This window comes from Loxodonta africana, chromosome 17, assembly GCF_030014295.1.
Source record: "Loxodonta africana isolate mLoxAfr1 chromosome 17, mLoxAfr1.hap2, whole genome shotgun sequence".
NCBI classification, from domain to species: domain Eukaryota; kingdom Metazoa; phylum Chordata; class Mammalia; order Proboscidea; family Elephantidae; genus Loxodonta; species Loxodonta africana.
Genome location: NC_087358.1, coordinates 13791885 through 13812273, shown reverse-complemented (window position 1 = coordinate 13812273; position 20389 = coordinate 13791885). Strand labels below are relative to the sequence as shown.

Here is a 20389-nt window from a genome sequence, read left to right as displayed (position 1 = left end):
TGTTTGGGTGCTATTTCTGTCTTCCTGTGCTTAAGTGTTTTTTTTTTTTTTTTGTTGGGGAGCAATATTTTTACCAGTTAAAGTTTTTGTCTTTCGTAATCAATTTTCTCATAGTAATATCTTTGCAAAAACATTCAGTTCCATTTTATTGATGGTAACGTGTTTAGCATTTTCCAGCATCTACAAATAACAGATAATTCTATGGTTAAAAAAAGTGGTGGAGAGAGTGGAGTGACTTACTTGGCTCCTTTGTTTAAGAGCGTACTCTTATCTTGTAAAGTACAGTTTAATTTAATAAATGGTGGTTTGGAAACCCTGGTGGTGTAGTGGTTAAGAGCTGCGGCTGCTAACCAAAAGCCGGCAGTTTGAATCCACCAGGTGCTCCCTGGAAACATTATGGGACAGTTCTACTCTATCCTGTAGGGTCACTATGAGTTGGAATCGACTCGACAGCAGTGGGTTTGGTTTTTTTGGGTTTTGGGTAGAGTGAGAGTGGGTAAATCAGTCTGTTCTTTTATTGTTTTATACTATCTTGTTTCGTAGGAACTTGAATTTAGCTTCTTGTTTCTTTCTTTTCTTTCACTGCCAAGATTTGAAGGGACATCTTCCTCTGTTAAGGGGCCTTACCCTCCCAGAAGTGGTGCATTCCCATGACTCGTCACTGGTCCTGAACCCTTGCTAAGCATCTTCTTTTTTGACTCCCCAGTGGCTAGTGATATAGTCCACAGATTTCAGAATATTGTATTTCCCACAATTCCTTTGAGGGGTGAATCAGGCTGATATTATCTGTATCCTCTATCAACAGGACCTGCTATCTATTCTAATCATGTAATATCCCTGGTTCTGTTCTTGTGTGGGCTCTGGAGCTGGGTCTGCTGGTTTCAGATGTTTGTTTCCCCACTCATATGGAAACTGAAATTTGTAGCATTTTTTTTTTTTTTGGATCGTATTATGGTTTGTGGTAGGCATGCCAATTAATTTTATTTGCTCTTGTTGATGTGTATGCATTTTAGAAGATGGGTAGTAAGATTTAGTCTAGGTGGCCCTATTATCCTATAAGAATTGAGAAGTTCTTCACTTCTATTCTTTATAGATATTTTCACTGGGTATAAAATTCTAGGTTGACCATTACTTTCTTTCAGCATATTGAAAATATTCCATTGTGTTCTAGAGTCCATTGTTTCTGTTGAGGTGTCATCAGTAGACTAACTATTGCTGCTTTGAAGGTAATCTGTATTTTTTTCCTTTTTTGTTTGGATTTCATCAGCTTTACAATAATAAGCTAAAGCAATAAAAAATATTTCCTTTAAATAACCTAAATGTGGGTTGTGGAACATCTTAAAACTGTGACTTCCTGTCTTAATAAAAATATATATATATATATATATATAGTTTTAGAAAATTTAAGCCTTTATCACATTAAGGTTTTCTTTTGGCTGACTCTCTCTCATTTCCTCTTGTGGGGACCAAAATACATGTATATTAGCCATTCTCACTGGTTCCTTTATGATTTTCCTTTTTTTTGTTGTTTATTTTTGTTTTTTGATATTCTTTTTCCCTCCGTAATCTATTATGGATACTTTCTTCAGACCAATGTACCAGTTCACCAGTTCTCCTTTCAGCTGTATTGAATCTGCTATTTAACCATTTCACTGAGTTCCTTATTTTTTGTTCATATATTTTCCATGCTGATATTAATTTCATAATTTACATGGTATGTTTTTAATTTTCTGTTCTTTATCAAAATTTTCATTCTTGCAAATTAAAACTACGATGAGATTCCATCTCACAGCAGCAAGGCTGGCATTAATCCAAAAAACACAAAATAATAAATGTTGGAGAGGCTGCAGAGAGATTGGAACTCTCATACACTGCTGGTGGGAATGTAAAATGGTACAACCACTTTGGAAATCTATCTGGCGTTATCTTAAACAGTTAGAAATAGAACTACCATACAACCCAGAAATCCCACTCCTAGGAATATACCCTAGAGATACAAGAGCCTTCATACAAACAGATATATGCACACCCATGTTTATTGCAGCTCTGTTTACAACAGCAAAAAGCTGGAAGCAACCAAGGTGTCCATCAACGGATGAATGGGTAAATAAATTGTGGTATATTCACACAATGGAATACTACGCATCGATAAAGAACAGTGACGAATCTCTGAAACATTTCATAACATGGAGGAACCTGGAAGGCATTATGCTGAGTGAAATGAGTCAGAGGCAAAAGGACAAATATTGTATAAGACCACTATTATAAGATCTTGAGAAATAGTAAAAACTGAGAAGAACACATACTTTTGTGGTTACGAGGAGGGGAGGGAGGGAGGGTGGGAGAGGGTTTTTTATTGATTAATCAGTAGATAAGAACTGCTTTAGGTGAAGGGAAAGACAACACTCAATACATGGAAGGTCAGCTCAATTGGACTGGACCAAAAGCAAAGAAGTTTCTGGGATAAAATGAATGCTTCAAAGCTCAGCGGAGCAAGCGCGGGGGTCTGGGGAACATGGTTTGCCGGGACTTCTAAGTCAATTGGCAAAATAATTCTATTATGAAATCATTCTGCATCCCACTTTGAAATGTGGCGTCTGGGGTCTTAAATGCTAACAAGCGGCCATCTAAGATGCATCAATTGGTCTCAACCCACCTGGAGCAAAGGAAAATGAAGAACACCAAGGACACACGACAACTAAGAGCCCAAGAAACAGAAAGGGCCACATGAACCAGAGACCTACATCATCCTGAGACCAGAAGAACTAGTTGGTGCCCAGCCACAATCGATGACTGCCCAGACAGGGAGCACAGCAGAGGACCCCTGAGGGAGCAGGAGATCAGTGGGATACAGACCCCAAATTCTCATAAAAAGACCAAACTTAATGGTCTGACTGAGACTGGAGGAATCCCGGCGGCCATGCTCCCCAGACCTTCTGTTGACACAGGACAGGAACCATCCCCGAAGACAATTCATCAGAAATGAAAGGGACTGGTCAGCGGGTGGGAGAGAGACGCTGATGAAGAGTGAGCTAATTATATCAGGTGGACACTTGAGATTGTGTTGGCAACTCTTGTCTGGAGGGGGGATGGGAGGATAGAGAGAGAGGGAAGCAGGCAAAATTGTAAAAAAAAATAAATAAAAGAAAAAAAAAGTAAAAAAAAAAAATTTTCATTCTTTTATCTTTTTGAATATTAAGCATAGTTATGTTAATGTATGTTTCCAATAACTATGTTATCTGGAGCCTCTCTGAGTTTGCTTTGATTGTATGCTGTTTCTGCTCGTTTCATTCTTGTTTTCTCGTTCCTTTTTGTGCCTGATCGCTTTGGGGGAAGGATTATTTATTTGGAAAATTTTTGAAATGGATTGAAGCTTAGGGTAATTTTTTCTCCTTCCAGAGAGGATTTGTATTTTGTTCTGGAAGATGTCTATGGATATTAACAATCTTAGGTCTTCATCTACTACCATGGAATAAGATAATTTAAGATGGCCTTCAATCCTCATAAGGACTCTGTAGTTCCTTATGGTCTCAAACCAAACATGAGGTTGTTCTCCCCACCCCTTCATAGGCCCTATATTTTAATTTTTGTGTTTTAGCTTTGAGAAGTTGCCAAAAAATGCTGCTCAGCTTTTCTACTATTCAGCTGCCTTTTAGAAAATCAGAAAATACTCCCTGGAGAAAAGTGGCCCAAAGACCAAGCTCATTTCTTTCAATTTATTTCTGTTTCCTGATCTTGGTCTAATATTTCCTGTCTCTCTCTCTCTCTCTTTTCTTTTTTTTAAACATCCAAATATCTTATAATAGGTTTTTAAAAACAATTAGCCTAATTTTCTAGTCTTTCTCAGAAGGGTAGCTGGTCTGAAGTAGCTAGCTCATGATTACCAGAAATAGAAGTCCCAGAAATAAAGTATTACATGACAGTTCTACTCTATCTTACAGGGTCACTATGAGTCAAAATTTACTCAACAGCACACAACAACAGCAACACCATATTATATTATATTAGCAACACATAAATGGAAATAAGGCTTAAGTTGTGTTCTGTGATATATGAATCTTATATATATTGTCTCACTCAGTTCCATAATTTGACTGTATTGATCAAGTAGCTCAATATTTTGTTATGTAGACTGATATCTAGAAAGAATATTGTTTATTTGACTTGAAATTCTATGAAAACAACAACATAATAAATTGGTAACAGCTGAGCTCACAATTTTGAATGAAAGCTTATTATTCTTTTTTGGTCCTGGTTAGGGAAAAACTAGGGCCTCCCACCTAAGCATCACAGAACTGAGTATATGACCTGAATGGGCTTTCTATGTAAGGGTCCCATTTACCTGACAACACTCATTGGTTTGATCATAGGCAGATGCCCAAAGCAGAGTCAGTTAGAATCCTCCCTGAACATCTTATACTAGAGCTAGCAAGGATTTCAACAGAATACATAGTTTTAGTTCAGTATACTCTCAAATAGTAATTTAGGCACTATTTAATTTCTTTGTCTTTCACCTCAGCTCTGTAGTCTGTATCTTTGTTATGCTTGGTAGTTGCATTTTCCCTATGGAATCAGCTTTTTTCCTTGATCAGAGAGAATTTTAATCCCATTTAATGAAGAATTCCATCTTCCTCAAGTGTACCAAAAAGATATTTCCACTGCAATGCTATTAAACTTCTCTCAGTCAAGTGTAATATAGGAAATTACCATTTAGTCACATGTCATCTAAATATATGGCCTGCCAACACATTCAAATTCAGGATTTGAGGAGGTAAACAATCTCTTCAAAACAAGTCTGTCTAAAAAAAATTAAATTAATATGGATAAAATTGCATTATCAACTTCATTCTCAAGGAGGGAGAAATAGAAATACTCATTTTGTTTAGATCTTCTTGTCTTGACCCATCTCTATATATTTTTAATTTACTTAACAATTATATTTTTCTTATTTTACTGGATCATATCTTTCCCTTTCCCTCAGGGATAAAAAGAGAATATGCTATTTATTGATTATGCTGTCTGGGTATTCGTTTTGCTTGGTGAAGGTTTCTGTCTGCATCCAATCTATATGAAATAGGAAAACAGCACAGATCCTCAAGTAATTTCCTGTGCTGTTTTCCTATTTCATCTAGATTGGATGCAGACAGAAACCTTCACCAAGCAAAACGAATACCCAGACAGCATAATCAATAAATAGCATATTCTCTTTTTATCCATTATCTCTGAACATCCATCCTAAAATCCTTATTCAGTTAACCACAGAAATTAACAATTTCACCGTGTTTGCCAGAATTCACTTCTAACATTATAATTATATTTTGCGTTATGTATAAATGAAATGACATGATTATAACACCAAAAATGTAGATGAAACCCCTGCTGTATTTTCTATTGGGGCAATATTGGATAAATTATAATTTCCCTAAATTCTACTCTCTGTATCTTAAAATGGAGCCCTGGTGGTGCAGTGGTGAAGAGCTCAGCTGCTAACCAAAGGTTCAGCAGTTTGAATCCACCAGCTGTTCCTTGAAAACCTTATGGGGCAGTTCTACTCTTTATGGGGCAGTTCTACTCTGTCCTATAGGGTCTCTGTGAGCTGGAATCAACTTGATGGCCATGGGTTTACAGGTGTATCTTAAAATAAGGAAAATTCTGTGAGTTATTTTAAAATTAAACAGTAAGGCCCATGGATGCACTTAATAAACTGAAAAGTTCTGTATCCAAATAAGTTATATTTACTGAACTGAAAACTGGCCAATGATCTTTATTAAGCAGGCTTCATTCTCAAGGAACTCATATTCTTGAAGATTGCATAAAACCTAACATTTTTGAGAATGAGTTCCATAAGTGAAAATTTTTAAATACAATAATAAAAGCCTTCTGCTCCAATCTGGTAGGAATCTGCTTAGGTACTCTATTGTTATTCTGGTATAGTCATTTTCATTTTTTTACTCCCAAAAGTCTCAAGAGCATGTTCTCACATGGAAGGTGTGGTTTTTCTAAGACACCGAGCACTGTTGTTTGTATATGAGTTTTTAAAAACTAGCATTATCTCTGGTAGAAAAAAATAGGCACCAAGATATATTGCTATTAGCCTTGTATTTCTGAGATTGAACTATTATTCCAGTGGAAATATATATTATGCTTTAAGGTTTTAGGAAGGACTCACATTTTCTTAAGTTTCATATGAATTAGTATGTGTTGTTATAATTTTATTATAGCTTAATTTACCTAAATTACAGTCACTACTTGAAAGATTGTGAGTTTTTCTCGTACTTCTGGTAACACTGTTTACTTAGACCTTAAATGACTTTACATATGTATTAGTTCCTTAATGGGATGTTTTGTAATTTCATTTTCTTTAAAACACAAACAGATGTGTTGTCTGCCTGTTCTGCTGGCTGGCCAGAATCCTCTGGGGTGTACACTAATTCTAACCAAAGGGAGATGTTTAGTAAATCCTCAGACCCTGGCAGGTAGCAGGAATATTGAGCAGCAGAATTTCCTGGTATTGCATGCCTCTGAAACTTACAGGAACCACAGATTTTATAATTTTTGAACTTGAGCAATATAGAGCAATGTCTCTAATACTAGGTGATGCTGCACACTGTGCAGTTTCTGAGTGTTCTCAGGATATGCACATCACATTTAGGCCACTGAGAAAGCTGTAGATGGGGAATGAACGGCAACTCCACAGTTAAGAGGTGAAATGATTCTCCTTAGGTCTATAAGCTCTTGCCACCTCCAGCACAGTGCCTTCTACATGTTGTACCTTTAGTCCACACTTCTCCCTTCGATACCAAAATATAACTCCTACTCGATCATGCTAAGCTTTGCAGTTCCCAAATTAAAGGCATATAGTAGTCTAATGGCTTGCTTATTAATTTAAGGAAAGACATCAAAAGTGAAATTCTCCGTACTATTACATGCCTCATGTTCAGCCCATCAAAGGCATTCCTTGACTACACACAGGGGAGCTACTTGCAAAAGCAATCAATCTTGAACTGGATTACTATGGGAAAGATTTTGGTTTTTTCTGGAAAATTTATTATGTGTTTTGACTTTGTGCTAAAGAACCTGTAGCACCAAGAATTGCTTGAAACCCAGTATTGATAACTCAATATGATATTTCAGTTAATATCCCAGAGTTCTATTAATAATTAGGTATTTTTCTTAATATTATTACTTGTAGATTTCCCCAAATCCCAATACTCCTTAGTTTTTGAAGGAATAACCACAATCCTCTCACTAATATTAATAAAGGAAATAGTTTTGTGTTAATAATGAAATGCTGAGAGATCAATTTAAACTAATTTTTTTAGAACACATTTGGCCATTGTAGTAGTTAAAAGCAAAGGCATTTGGTACCTGACATCAAGAAAACTGAATTTTACTGATCTCATCTCGTCAGGAGCAAGGGAGAATGAAGAAAACTAAAGACACAAGGGAAAGATTAGTCCAAGGGACTAATGGACCACAACTATCACAGCCTGCATTAGACCAAGCCCAGTACAACTAGATGGTACTCTGACTGAGATCACAATACAGGGTCCTGGACAGTGCTGGAGAAAAATGGAGGACAAAATTCTAACTCACAAAAAAAGACCAGACTTACTAGCCTGATAGAGTTGAGAAACCCTGAGAATATGGTCCTTGGACACCCTTTTAGCTCAGTGATGAAGTCACTCCTGAGGTTCCTTCTTCAGCCAAAGATTATGCTGGCGCATAAAACAAAATGAGACTAAATGGGCACACCAGCCCAGGGGCAAGGATAAGAAGGCAGGAGGGGACAGGAAAGCTGGTACTAGGGAACCCAAGGTCAAGAAGGGAGAGTGTTGACATGTCGTGGGGCTGGTAACCAATGTCACAAAACAATATGTGTACTGTTTAATGAGAAACTAGTTTGTTCCGTAAACCTTCATCTAAAGTACAATAATTAAAAAAAGAGAAAACTGAATTTAAATGTTAAAACTATAAAAAATAATCTAATTTAGATTTGATTACATTTTAATTTTTATGCCCATGATAAAAATATTTCAGTGAAGGTGCATAGTTCTTTAAAACAATCTTTTTTTTTTTTTTACTTCAGTGGTGAACTGTGAAAAATAAAATTAATTTATGGGGACACGGGAGGATTGAATTCTAAAGACACATGGTTTTTCTACCAAGGCCATCTTAATTAACATTTTGCTCATCATTCACATCGGATCATGATGATCATGAATTCACATGGTGCATGTGATGATCAAAGTATGAAAAAAAATTGTTATGAAAATATACATACTGAAATTCAATTACCTTTACAGAAAATACATACGTTTCTTGGAAACATTTCCAGCATTTAATCAACCTGATGTGAGTTATCTTTGCCTTCTGAGTTTAGACATCCATTTTATATTTTTGTGGCATTTTGAACAGAGGTCTTAAAGTTTTGCATGGCTGAAGACCTGGCATTGCATCCCAAAATGAATTGTGGGCAATAAAGCATAAATCTCTCCGGCCCCCTTCTGTGTGCCCACATCTGCTCTCCCTCTGAAGTTTTTACACTACTAAGTAGTAATTTCTCTTTGTTCTTTTTTTCCTCTGTATTTGTGAATGCTTTCTGGAAGCACTGAACAACTGACAAAAGACGGATTTGGGTGCTATGGCTCCTTTGAAGATGGGATGCATGTATATTCCCCAAGAACACAGTCATGGGAGGGTTAAAAGGCATGTTTCTGCACAGCATAAGATAAGACGTTTGTCTTCTGGATTCTGCCCAATGAGTGGGAATCCATTTTTACCTCGTATCCCAATCAGAAAGTTTGCTTTTGTCACCAAAAGAAAATAAAACACCCTTTTTACTCCAAAATTCAGAGCAGAACAAAAAATTCCCAGAACTGGGCAGCCATCAGTAAGCCACAACCAAAAAACCAAAACCAAACCCATTGCCATCGTAGTCGATTCTGACTTACAGTGACCATACACCAAATCAAAAACAAACAAACCCACCCACTGCCATCAAGTCAATTCCAACTCATAGCTATAAGCGACCCTATAAAAGCAAAAAAAAGTCGATTCCTACTCATAGCGACCCTATAGGACCGAGTAGAACTCCCCCATAGAGTTTCCAAGGAACGCCTGGTGGATTCCAACTACCGACATTTTGGTTAGCAGCGGTAGTACTTAATCACTACGCCAGCAGAGTTTCCAAGTGACCCTACAGTGACCTACAAACAGAAGGAGAAGCCATTGTGGAGTAATGAGCACAGGAGATGCCACCAACATTTTTTTTTTTTAGTATTTTGGTGGGGAAAAATTCTTGATAGTAACGTGTCAAAAAGACTGGAAACATAAAGATGCGCCTCTAAAAGTACCTAAAAAGAGGGTAAAAATGTACGCAAATAAAGTACCAATGCAAATAAACAGCGTTCCATTTAAGATAAACAAGATAGGAATGAAATACCCAAAAAAAAAAAATCGAAAACGTTTAGAAAGGGCCAAATCAGAGACAATTTCACTGGCTGATGCTTCTCTCAATATCTACAAAAGCAGAGCTCGACCCTATTTTCTATCTGGTTTATATGAGCTGAGAAGCGCAGAACCCGCGGGGCGGGGGCGGGGTGGGGGGTGTAAGGGCGACTCTCATGCAACCATAGCTGTCTGACATGTTTTTGCTTAGTCACAGGTAGTGGACCATTTAAGAACATTGAAACAATACAGTGGGAAGGCCTGAGATGTTTAAGACAATTTAAAAGTGGTAGAAAAAAATTACAAAGCCTTATATTGTAGAAGAAAACATAAACAAAAATAAAACCTGTTGCCATAGAGTCAATTCTGACTCACGGTGACCCAGTGTGTTACAGAGTAGAACTACTTCTTAGGATTTTCTTGACTATAATCTTTATGGAAGCTGATCATCAGGTCTTTCTTTTGTGGTACCACTGGGTGGATTCAAACCACCAATCTTTAGGTTAATAGTACAGTGCAAACCATTTGAGCCACCCAAGGACCCCACATTGTAGAAAAACACCTATTTTTTTTTGCTCAAATTCATAGAACCTCAGAAAAGTGCAATCTGTTCCTCATTTTTTTTCAGTGTAAGGATGCTTATTTTTTTTAAGTAAAAAAAAAAAAAAGTCCAATTCTATATGCGGAGGTTTGGATCCAAATTGAACATGTGACAAAGCATAGTCTGTCAGTTTCTTAACTCCAATAAGGTTAAATTGTACATTAAATAAATGCATAAAAAAGTTTGTTTCGATGGATGTAAGCATTTAAATACTTATTTCAATGAAAAACAAATCCAAACCCATTGCAGCTGAGTCAATTCTGACCCACAGGGACGGTATAAGACAGAGCAGAACTGCCCCATAGGGTTTCTAAACAGCAGCCAGTGGATTCTAACTGCCCATCTTTTGGTTAGCAGCCGTAGCTCTCAACCATTGCGCCACCAAGGCTCCTTTATTTCAATAGAGCACATCAAATCTGTATCTTGTTACTATTCTTTGCTAAATCCAATTCACTCTCCACCTTGGTTATTAGACAAGCAGGGGGAAAAAAAAAAAAAAGAAAGAACAGCTATCTTTCACATTTACTGTGAGCAATAAAGCAATAAGTCAGGAGCACTCTTGATCCATATTGACGAAATGTTACACCTCAGAATTCAGGCGGTACACAGAATGAGAGAAAATTAAAATCACTAAATCTGATCTGTGAGAAGATTAAAAACAAGCCTCTTATAATCTCTCACTGCTGCCAGAAGTGGATTAAAAAATTAAAAGGTCCTCTTACCCAATTACCTGGCATTTCATGAAGTGTATACCACAAACTTCACTAGAATTTTGAACAACAAACTGGTAGGATATTTTTCTTGTAGAGCACGTTCTTCTAAGGATCCCCTTACTATAAAAGCAATTTTGACTCTGTTGTCTCAAAGCTTTGGTTCTTATTCTACACTTAGAAATGACAGTATAGCTTATCATTGCAAATATGACTGCTTTTCCACAAAGGTATATATGTCTAGTCATACAATTATAGAGTCGTGGATTAAGACAAAGTTGATATCAGAAAGAAAACAGTGACAAATTTAGCAAGTGTAAATCCTTAAAAAAAAATAATAAAACAAAAAACACCTATGAATTGATATTACCCTCCCTGGTTTCCATACTTCCACCAACAGGAGGAGTGAAGAGCCCCAGAAATTTCTTGTTCTCCACAAATTAATGACAGCCTCACAGCACTATCAGCCTTGAGACCATCAGGAAGATACTAATTTTTCCTTTTGTTATTGTGGTTTTTGTTGGGTGCCCTCAAGTCAGTTCTGGCTCATAGCCAGCCACCCTACATACAACAGAAGGAAACACCGCCAGGTCTTGTGCCATCTGCACAATCATTGCTATGCTTGAGCTTGTTCTTGCAGCCACAGTGTCAATTCATCTCATTGAGGGTCTTCCCCTTTTTTGCGGACACTCTACTTTATCAAGCATGACGTCCTTCTCCAGGGACTGATCCCTCCTGATAACGCGTCCAAAGTATGTGAGACGAAGTCTCGCCATTCTTGCTTCTAAGGAGTATTCTGGTTGTTCTTCTTCCTTTTACTCATGTTTAAATCTGTCACAACTAGAAGCTAAAAGCTCACTCACTCTTGCTCAAGCCATACTCCCCTGCCTGGCACTCTCCTATCAAAGAGTTCCCTTCAGCCTGGAACTCTCTTACTTCTGATTTTCCTGACTCCTTCCATCCCTTTTATAGGTCTTTACACCAACAACACGTTCATAGCGACATTTTTCATAACCACCCTTCACAAAATGTTATCACTCTCCTCTCTGTGTTCCTTATCCTCTTCTATCCCTTATTTTTTATCTATAGTATCACTAAACAAATGAACCCATTGTCATCTAGTTGATTCCAACTCATGGCAACTTAATGTGTTACAGAGTAGAACTGCTCCATAGGGTATTGCCAGGCCTTTCTTCTGTGGCACTGCTGTGTAGATTTGAATTTCAAACCTTTCAGTTAGCCGCCAAGCACAAACTGTTTGTGCTGCCCAGGGACTGACGTATCTCTCTCTCTCTATCAATCTATCAATCTCTCTCTCTCTCTCTCTATCTATCATCTATCTATCTATTATCTATCTATCATCTATCTATCTATTATCTATCTATCATCTATCTATCTATCTATCTATCTATCTATCTATCTATCTATCTATCTATCATCTACCTACCTACCTACCTACCTATCTTCTGTCTGCCTGCACACACACACACTCCCACACACATCTACATAACTTATGTGCTTGTTATCTATATCTCCTTACTAGGATGTAAGCACCAAAAAAGGAGGAAGATAACCTGCTTTGTTCACTGCTGTATGACCTGCACTCAAACAGTCCCTACCCTGTAATTAAGTTGTTGTTAGCTGCTGTCTAGTTGGCTTCCAATTCATGTACACGATGGAAAGAAACACTGCCTGGACCTGTGCCATCTGCATGATGAGTTGTGGATCAGAAGACTGAGATCCATAGGGTTTTCACTGGCCTATTTTTGGAAGTAGATCACCAGGCCTTTCTTCCTGGTCTGTGTCAATCTGGAAGCTCCACTGAAACTTGCTCAGCATCATAGCAACACATAAACTCCCACTGACAGATGGGTGGTGTCTGTGCGTGGGGTGCCTTGGCTGGAAATGAAACCTGGGTTCCCGAATGGAAGGCAAGAATTCTACCACTGAATCATTAAAAAAAAAAAATCATTACTACCCCATAATTACCAAAACCAAAAAAACCAAACTGGTTGCCCTCGAGTCCATTCCGACTTATAGCGACCCTACAGGACAGAGGAGAGCTACCCCATAGAGTTTCCAAGAAGCTGCTGATGGATTCAAGCTACTGACCTTTTGGTTAGCAACCAAGCTTTTAACCACTGTGCCACCAGGGTTCCATTGTGCTCAACAACTTCTTGTTGAATGAATGAATGCGTCATGGTATTGGAATGTTTTCTGATTTGGGGTTATTCTTGGGAAAGATTCTTAAATTCCAGAGAATTAATTACTAGTATAGGATTTTTTTTTTTTTTTTTATAGGGTTGCTATGAGTCGGAACCTACTCAACAGCAATGGGTTTGGTTTAGTAGGGAAGAAACTGCTCACCCAAATGATGAACCTGGTTGTGTACTCTCAAAGAAACTAGAAGTAGTCTGCTAAGCCCTTTTTATAACAATGAAGGACCTATGAAGGTCTATAATGAACTCCTATACCAAAACCTGAAGAAAAAAAAGGCATTTTTCTTTAAAATTTTGTTACTTGAATAGGCGCTTTGTTAAGTTTTGCCCTGTATTGAGCAGAATCTAGCCTTCTGATTCTTGTAATATAACTTGGTAATGTCTATCTTGGCTCATTATGCTAAATGTGCAAACAATGTAGAATAGCTGTTCTCTGCCTTCGTTGTGCTAAAAATGATGTCATAGTCTGTAGCAATTGCCAAAACTAAAATTTGAACAAAACATTATTAGTAGCTAAACGATAGCTGAAGATATAAATTTATATCTGGAGGTATAAATTTTTGACCATCTAGCTCTTAAAACTATTTTCTGTGAAATGCGAGTTTATTTCCCAAACAAACTGTAGTTGGTTTATCTGCAAAAGTTGTACTTCTGTGATAGGTAATTAGCACTCTCTAGGGTTAAGAAATTGTGTGTTTTAAAAAGTAAATAGGTATCGATTTCCATTTGGCTTCAAGAGTGTTTGGAACTCTATTTGTCTAGCACAAAAGTGCTTTATTACTACTTTTGTCCTACACCGGACTTCATTTTCCCTCCTAATGCAGACCCATATCCAAGTAAATGCTTGATCTTGTATCAGGAGTAATGGAAAGCATCTTCCTCTAAGTTACTTCCAAAGAGAACTTCCTTGATGTAGCAGAGTCTTACTATCAGATAGGCCTGTGTTTTTCAAAGGACTTTTTACCATTTCAGATTATGAAAATGAAACAAGAATCACACATACACACACACACACACAAACATACACAGTAGAGGTACATCCTTGATTAATTTATGAGTTTCATAGCATATAGGCTGCTGACTGATTAAACTGGCTGACTTTTTATGATCTGTTCATTTGTTAATTAACTTTCTTATTACGCAGTACATTTTTATCATATTGTAGCATACATAGTTTTGGAAGTTATGATTATACTTTAATAAAACTAATGTAATTATATTGCTTAATTGAGTATTATTAACTGAATTCATCTTATTAAGCATTTTCTTGTGACATATTTAATGTGATAGAGTAAATTAGTGTTTATGTTAGTGTGTAATTTTATGCTATATATGACTATAAAACCAAAAAGAATTGGCTGATGTTCAATCATTTCATGAGGTAACATACGATCAGGAGTCGATGGTATTGAAGGAAGAGGTCCAAGCTGCACTGAAGGCATTGGCGAAAACAAGGCTTCAGGAACTGACGGATACCACCTGAGAAGTATTGACAAATGGTTGCAGCACTGGAACTGCTCACGCGTCTATGCCAAGACATTTGGAAGACAGCTACCTGGCCAACCAACTGGAAGAGATCCATATTGCTGCCTATTCCAAAGAAAAGTGATACAACTGAATGTGGAAATTATCGTACAATATCATTAATATCACACACAAGTAAAATTTTGCTGAAGATTATTCAAAAGCGGCTGCAGCAGTACATCAGAAGGGCACTGCCAGAAATTGAAGCTGGATTCAGAAGAGGACATGGAACCAGGGATATCATTGCTGATGTCAGATGGTTTCTGGCTGAAAGCAGAGAATACCAGAAGGATGTTTACCTGTGCTCTATTGACTGTGCAAAGACATTCAACTGTGTGCATCATGACAAATTATGGATAATATTGTGATGAACAGGAATTCCAGAACACATAATTGTGCTCATGAGGAACCTGTACATAGACCAAGAGGCAGTTGTTCAGACAGAACAAGAGGATACTATGTGGCTTAGAGTCAGAAAAGGTGTGTCAGTGTTGTATCCTATCACCACACTTATTCAATCTGTATGCTGAGCAAATAATCCCAGAAACTGGACTCTGTGAAGAAGAAGGCAGCATCAGGACTAGAGGAAGACTCATTAACAACCTGCATTGTGCAGATAACACAGCCTTGCTTGCTGAAAGTGAAGAGAAATTGGAGTACTTACTGATGAAGATCGAAGACCACAGCCTTCAATATGGATTATACCTCAACATAATGAAAACAAAAATCCTCACAACTGGACCAATAAACAACATCACAGTAAACAAAGAAAAGATTGCTAGGTTTTTCTCCCAAGGAGTAGCCGGGAGAGTTCAAACTACCAACCTTTTAGTTAGCAGCTGAGTGCTTAATCATTGCATTACGAGGGCTCCGTGTGTGTGTGTGTGTATATGTATATATGTACATATATACACACACACACACATGCACACACATATATATACACACACACACACACACACACACACAGAGGAAACCGTGGTGGCGTAGTGGTTAAGCGCTATGGCTGATAACCAAGAGGTCAGCAGTTCAAATCTGCCAGGCGCTCCTTGGAAACTCTATGGTGCAGTTCCATTCTGTCCTATAGGGTTGCTATGAGTTGGAATCGACTCGATGGCAGCAGGTTTGGTTTTGGTTTATACACACACAAACACACCTATACATTCATTAACCAGTTCATCTATCTTGTATATATGTGTGTGTTTGATCAAAAGTTTGTAGTGGTAACACATTAAAACAAAAACACACAATTCTCCATGTCTGTGAAATCTTGTGCTTTCACGATTTGAAAGGTAAAAGTCAAGAACAACCCCTTACTGATACATAAAGCAGAACATACATTCTTCATCGGGTTTCCGAAGGAGATCTGTGCTTTGTATTGAATCATTATTTACACGTTTTAGGCTGTGTGAGCTTGTTAGTCATTAGTAGCCATCTTAATCCCAAACCTGCCTCTGGGCCCTGGTCGTCTGCCGGTCTAGGAGCAGTAGGGGGTGATACATTACTGTGGCATCTGTTAAGAGGTATCAGAGTGGAGCTAGAAAGTAACACTGAATTCAGTGTTTTCAGGACATTCCCTATCTTTACCTTTACAAAGTCAATTAAAAAATGAAAAGAATATATGAAGTACATCAGTGAATATAATAATAAAACATTTATCAACATAAATTAATAATATAAATACCAGCATCTTTGTCTGATTATTCAGCTTTACAAACTGCTTGGACAGTGACAAATTCAAAATCTGTACCATTCACAGGACAGTGGTCCCACTGCTAGGATTTTTAGAAGCTTTACAGGAAAGAGTTTTCTTCCAAATGGCTGTATTTTCCTTTCTCAGCTGGAATGCGGAATCTTATGTAATGACTGTGAAACCGATATCCGTGATAGTTTACTAATTCAGTTATAGAACTTTTAGGAAATAAATAGACAGCACCCTGGTGGGAGAGTGGTTAAGTGCTATGGCTGCTAATCAAAAGGTCAGTAGTTCAAATCCACCAGGCACTCCTTGGAAACTCTATGGGGCAGCTCTACTCTGTCCTATAGGGTTGCTATGAGTTAGAATCGACTTGACGGCAATAGGTTTGTTGTTGTTTTGCTATTATATAGCTCTAGGTCCCTTGGTGGTGCAAGTATTTTGTGATTGGCTGTTAACCTAAAGGTTGACAGTTCAAATTCATTCAGTACCATGGAAGAAAGGCCTGGTGATTTGCTTCCATAAAGATTACAGCCAAGGAAACCCTATGGAGCAGAGTTCTAATCTGTAACATATAGGGTTGCCGTGAGTCAAAATTAACTCAATGGCAAGAGTTTTTTTTTTGTTTTTCACCAATAGCTCTACAGCTGAGAGTTTGCGTGAAGCATATTTTTGCTAATCAAATTAGATTTTCTGTTTGACTTATATGGTCCTTTCATTGATAAATTTTAGCTTGAATCCCACTTTTGGCAGTGTTTCTTACTAGTTTAAGTGGGCTTTTTTTTCCAATTCCTTCTTCCATCTTCTCTATCAATCTGCTGTAAATAAACATAGATATAAACTATGAATACATGCAAATTTTACCAAATGCTATAATAAATACTTACATAAGGTACAACATTTTTGTGATGTATTTTGCCACTTTCAAGTTAAATTATTTATAATGCTTATTTTCTTAAAGTGGCATACCTGCGTATTTTGAACAGCAGAGCAAAATGTGAGTAGTCAAAAATAAGTCATTCTAATAAGAGAAAGGAACAGTTTTATTTTGTGGTTTGAGAAAGTTAAATGAATTTCTCTTAAAGTATTCATGCCCTCCATTTAATTGAAGTGAAATTTGAATCTTTATGCATGCGGTAAGTATTCATCTCCTTCATTATATATGAAGTAAAAACTGAAGAGTTGGGCCTCTTTCTTATACTGGATTACTATCTATGAACTGGCTTTAGACTAATATATTTACAATATCTGTTTCTAACACATGTTATTTATATGCTGATTATAAATTTATCTTTCATTATAAAGTAACTTTGAATCAAGAATTTGGAATCATTAATACAAACTCCTATTTTCTTCCACCGTTAAGTTATACAACTTCATGGATTTATTTGAAGATATACAATTATTGGAGTCTCTGGCTGGTGCAAATGGTTAACACTCGTGGCTACAGTCCAAAAGGTTGGAAGGTTGAGTTCACCTAGAAGCACCTCAGAAGAAAGGCCTGGCAATCTAGTTCTGAAAAATCAGCCATTGAAAAGCCTATAGATCACAGTTCTCTGACACACATGGTGTCCCTGAGTCAGAATCAATTCAATGGCACTGGTTATACAATTATTAAACTTCTTTTTCATTTATTACTCTGATTTTAATTTTAACATTGAAAGTTTTTATTACAATGTGGTAATTTTTTACATGGATTCATAGATTCATATGGTAAATGAGCCATATGAAGCTTCATAAATCAAAATTAAAATGATATGTATTTATTCCTTCCCAAAGGTGGCAGTACCACCTTCTGCAGCCAGCATTATGAAGAGATTACAGATCTAGGTAAGAGATACTTCAAAGGAGCCCTGTGGTGCAGTGGTTAAGTGCTCACCTGCTAACTGAAAGGTCTGGGGTTCAAACCCACCAGGGGCTCCAAGGGAGAAAGATGTAGCAGACCGTAAAGGTTTACAGCCTTGGAAACCCTAGGAGGCCGTTCTACCCTGTCTAATATGGTCCCTATGAGTCAGAATTGCCTTGATGCCAACGGGTTTGGTTTTGATAAGTCATAAACCTGTTGCCATCAAGCCGATTCCAACTCATAGCGACCCTATAAGACAGAGTAGAACTGCCCTATAGGGTTTCCAAGGAGCACCAGGTAGATTCAAACTGCTGACCTTTTGGTTAGCAGCTGTAGCTCTTAACCACTGCACCACCAGGGTTTCCTGGCAAGTCCTACTTCTGTAATAACCACATTTATTTCATTTTCCCAGATTTTTCAAAAGAAGATGGTATTTGGCATACTGGAGCATTCCAGGATATTTAAGCTTATTTAAGATCGAATTCATTTACATAATTTAATCATTTTTAGTAGACACTAGGGTTAGCTCTCTGCTAATCAAAAGGTTGGCAGTTCAAATCCATTAACTGCTCCTTGGAAACCCAATGGGGCAGTTCTGCTCTGTCCTATAGGGTGGCTGTGAGTTGGAATCAACTCGATGGCAACCAGTAGCTCTCAAGTACTATATGGATGGAGCACTTTCTAACTTGCCTTTGTCTACTTAGCCCCTAGGACAGTACCTGGCACTTAGTGGACACTTATCATGCATGACCTTGCGGTATAACCCTGACTATATAAACAGACCGTGAAGAACACAAACGTTTACAGGATAATCACTGTAAGATCTGCTGTACATTTTGTACGTGTCGATGCTCTTAGGTAATACTGATGCTCCGGCTTTAATGGCTGTGCTGTCTGCTTTCATCCGTATAATAATAATTATTATTCTTTTCTCTTTTTTTGATATTTATATTTCTCAGCCTGCCCGTGTTATCAGTTGTGTCCCTGTTACCGCAGCATCCACACGCATCCCTATGTACTGTGAATGGGCTGTCTAATATATTCTAGAAAAACTGAAGGGGAAAACCTGAGTAATGAAACTTTGATCGGTTACATTTTATGACTTCCATCTCTCTAAGGGATTGGATTGCTTGATATTTTAAAATGAGAGCTTTTTTTTTTTTTTATTTTAACCATTGAATATTGTCACAATCCATTCCAGAGTAGCTGATATTTCCACATTAGTAATGTTTTCTAGAGAGTATTATAAGATATGGAAATATGAACAGGTAAGCAGCTTCTTCACATTCCCACCCAGTGCCGTCGAGTCGATTCCGACTCATAGGGTCGCTATGAGTCGGAATTCTTCACGTTGGCCACACAAAAATGACTTACCTCGGAGTAATAAAAATATTATTGAAAGCATTGTTTACTGAAGTTTTGAGGATTCCTTTTCTGAGACAGTCTATGAAATACTTGCACTGCTATAGCAGATTAATTTGCTAACATTGGAAGATGTACAGTCAGAATGCTCCTTAGAAGCAAGGATGGCAGGACCCTGTCTCATACTTTGGACATGTTGTCAGGTGGGAGGGATTAGTCCCTGGAGAAGGATATCATGCTTGGTAAAGTAGAGGGTCAACGAAAAAGAGGAAGACCCTCAATGAGATGGACTGACACAGTGGCTGCAACAATGGGCTCAAGCATAACAACAACTGTGAGGATGGCACAGGACTCGGTAGTGTTTTGCTCTGTTGTGTATAGGGCCATTATGAGTCGGAACCGATTCCATGGTACCAAACAACAACAACAGTCCATCAGGATGATGATGCTGAATTGGTAAAAAAGAGCATGGTTAGAAGCTGTGGAATATACTTAGCAAATATGGGAATCCATTGGTTCTGGGAAGGGTTTTGGTGGCTATCTAGTGGTTTTCACCTTGTTTTATAAATAGACGCTTTTCTCTAAAAGAATATACTAACACAACTGCTTTGGGTGACATGGTTTGTGTGTCTCTTTGGGCAAGAGTAGGGGGATCTAGTGCTCAGATAATAGTCAGCTGGGAGGTTCCTGACTGTTCCCATCTTGGAGCCCCTGAAATACATCCACCAAAGACCAGTGGGTTCTCAACCGGGAACAATTTTTTTCTCACAAAGTAGGTATTTTTAAAAGTCTGGAGACAGTTTTGGTTGTCACACTAGGAGAGGAAGTTTGATACTGATATCTAGTGGGTAGAAGCTAAGGCTACTGATAAACATCTTAATACACAGGCCAGCCCTCCATGCCAAATAAGTGTTTAGCCCAAAATGTCATTAATGTCACAATTGAGAAACTCCCCCTGTAGCTTTGAGAAAAGAATTGCAA

At 37.7% G+C, this 20389-nt stretch overlaps 1 protein-coding gene across 1 annotated transcript in view; it reads left to right on the top strand.

The window, feature by feature from the left end:
• GPC5 (glypican 5) overlaps nt 1-20389 on the top strand; it is an 815401-nt gene that overhangs the window by 627429 nt on the left and 167583 nt on the right. The gene's annotated exons all lie outside the window — the stretch shown is intronic.